Source organism: Branchiostoma floridae, chromosome 9 (genome assembly GCF_000003815.2).
Source record: "Branchiostoma floridae strain S238N-H82 chromosome 9, Bfl_VNyyK, whole genome shotgun sequence".
Lineage (NCBI taxonomy): Eukaryota > Metazoa > Chordata > Leptocardii > Amphioxiformes > Branchiostomatidae > Branchiostoma > Branchiostoma floridae.
In genome coordinates this window covers 5,368,764-5,372,059 of record NC_049987.1, presented here as the reverse complement: position 1 = coordinate 5,372,059, position 3,296 = coordinate 5,368,764, and positions in this window count along the sequence as shown.

Here is a 3,296-nt window from a genome sequence, read left to right as displayed (position 1 = left end):
CTGTATAGAGGTGGCAAGAGGTGTAGATAAAATACCCAAGGGACAGACAAAAAGTGGCCACTATGGACAGGTGGCCCCTCTGTAGAGGTGGCCCCTAATAACCAGGTTGACTGTACATCTAATAGAATTTTTATGTACACTGTAATAAGATACAAAGAAACAATCCAGATGAGTTATACCGTAACTGGGTAAGAAACGTCATCGTAGTGTTTCTAAACCCAGAATGATGTTCTGCATTAATCTCCAAGCAGATCCTTCGGTAGCATAAGATAACATCAAAAGCTGGCAGAGGAGTGAAGCCGGTCTAGGAGTGTGTATGCGAGCGGTGCCTGCTTGACTCCCTTTGGCCGGCTATACTCCTTGGCCAGCTTTGATGCTATCCTATTTCACCGCAGGATCTGTTTGGAGATTAGTTCTGCATCTGAATTGAGAGATTTTATCTTTGAACCTAGATAAAGCACCCTGCCGCGCTTATCGTCACGTTTCGGAGGCAACCTGCGAGTGTGAGTGGCTGATTCTGAAGTTAAACGTATGTCAACTAATTTCTGTATACGTTAAATCCCGAATACCACGGTGCGTCTGGTGTTAACGTTTCCCACACATTTTAAAAGTACGCGTAGAACACAAGACCAGCTGCCGACGTGTCTACGATCAAACATATCTACATTGAGAATCGGAAAAGGAAAACAGTACCTACATGTAACCAGGTCAACCTGTTCCTAGGATCTAAGGTGCAATATGTACCAGGGCAGAATGCACAGGAAAGGTATATAAGTGCAAACTTCACTGTACTTGTGTCATTTAGCCTCTAGCCACTGAAGAAGCTGTACACATGTACATAGCGAAACTAGTTTGGCCGACAGGCTGAATAAAAGTTCAAAACTTGAACTATGCGGCTCCAGATGTCTTTCTGAGGGACGACTGCAGTGTGCAAGATGTCGCGGTAGCTTGAGGGATGAATCTACTCTACTATATAGTACCTACATGTGTACTTCCGTTTGAAGAAGAAGAAGACGGAGGATTATGAGGAGATCGTAAGGAAAACAACGATGTCCTTTTGTAAATCCCCCCCCCCCATCACCCCCCATTGTTCATTTATGAACCGAAGGAACCTCTACATATAAACATAGAATCATATATACATCGAATGGTGATGAATACGAAACAGAAAATAAAACAGCTTTCTCTTCCTTGGAAAAATGGTAAGACCCACAGTACGTTCACCCTTCAATAAGCGAGTACAATCTACTTGTAAAATAATGTACTTCACGACGAAGGAGAGAAAATGTTGATTTTCTTCTTAAAGGCTGTACGAACTCCACAACACCCTTTACGCCATCTACTTACAAAACAATAGTAGACTTACTCACCGAACCCTTGCCCCTGTCCAGGGTATGGCCGAGTGTCTCTACTGATGCGGAGAACACTTCTCACCGCCACATCCGCAGCCGCACTACTAATGCACGCGCTCAGTGCTCCGGCTACACCGGGCGGGAGCAAATCATTCGGTTTGTCATCGTACCTACTTCCTCTCAGGTCAGCAATATAGTATGCAACAAAAAAAATGCATTCGTATCATTGATTTTGACATCTGCATTACATATATGCATGAAAAGTTTTCCTGATTGAAATTACATAAAACGTTGTGTAAAAATTTACACAAAACGTGAGACAGCTTGCAGGTTACTTCTAAGTACCTGTGTTGAAAGGGCTATAGATTGGAACCTTTCAAAAACGTAAATCCTATCACAAGAGGCAAATCAAATTGTTTACAGCATTTACATCCTTTTACGTCCGCAAAGCAACATCATCTGGTGGACACCCCATAAGCAATCTGCCGTAGAGGTCAGTAAGTACTAATAAAATGCTTTATTTCTTTTTTGAACCTCCATGACATCATCGCCAGCTAAATTTACTTAGTAAACTGGCGCGCTCGGGACTAATCATTCCACTGACGTAGCTTTGCGTGCTGGGGTTCTGGAAAGAAACGCAGAGGATAACGCACAGGCTGAAAGAACGGGGGTGTAAAAACTGAGCGCGCGCTTTCATTTGCACCATGGTAGATAGGTTTTTGTGATGTTAGCTGTTTCAGGGGAGCGTCTTTGGTTGGTAGGATAGAAAAGTCCTTCCCTAAGTTCAGTTGGAAGACTTGGATGATCTTTTTTCCTGATCTTTGAAGATGGCTCGTGGGGAGACAGGGGAGAGAAAAATAGGTGCACAGTGATTTCGGGTAGTGCAGTCGATTTGGGGAAGGACAACTAGCTCTGCTTGTCCAATCAGAATATTTAGATACCCGAAAGAATAAGGTACCGTACCAAAGACGAGAGGGCTTCCGTTTGCTTCTTCTTAGACTGGTATCTATAATCTTAAGGTGGTATCTCACTGCACTTGGGGCGCCGGTATGGCACTCCGAGGTTCGAAGATTTCACAACGAATTTCAGAGATAAAGAACGAATTTTCTTACGTTTTGCGTATTTTTTTAATCTTCTAGGCCATTGCGTAATAATTTTACGTATTACACAACATCTAAATCATGAAATATCGGCGAAAATAACACAACAGTGCCGCAGTGAACGAACCCCGCAGTGCCGCACCGGTGCCCCAAGTGTAGTGGGACACCTTTACCTGCGAGATATTGGTGATCCTATCCGAAGACTGAATTAGATTGAGTTCGGATACTCATTGGAAAATAGAACTAACTTTTAATTTCCAGCAGAGGATTTAGATTGATGGGATAGTAATAATAAGACGCCACAGACCAGGGCTTTTGTTTGCGTCATGCGTCCGAGAGAGATACCAGTTCCCTTACCCGCGCGCAATGAGATACTAGTACTCGTAATCTTAGCTTAAGACTGTGAGTTAGAGAAGCAGGGTTCATTTATGGATAAGAGACCTAGCTTTGATTGTTTCATGATAATATTCAGATGGGCTTCCGTGTCAATACAGATACCGACGATCACTACATGCCTAAGGGAAAGATTAGGTAAAAGAACTAGATATTGGTCGAAAGTGTAAAAGAATATTACATCAACATATGAACGTTACCATAAGGCCGTATATATATACATATCTCAGGGTGACTACATGTACATACGGGTGCATTTCGGACGTAGATTTGATAGGATACAAAATACAAAACACCAAAGACACTGATAATCCTTGAACATAGACATCGACCAGTAATTAACAGGCTTCATGTCTGGCACTAAGGCCAGGTAGTGTTCACTCAAGTAATGACAATACGTCAACTTTTGATGTGGTTCAATCATATACAGGTTTTATTATGCTGTCAAGTG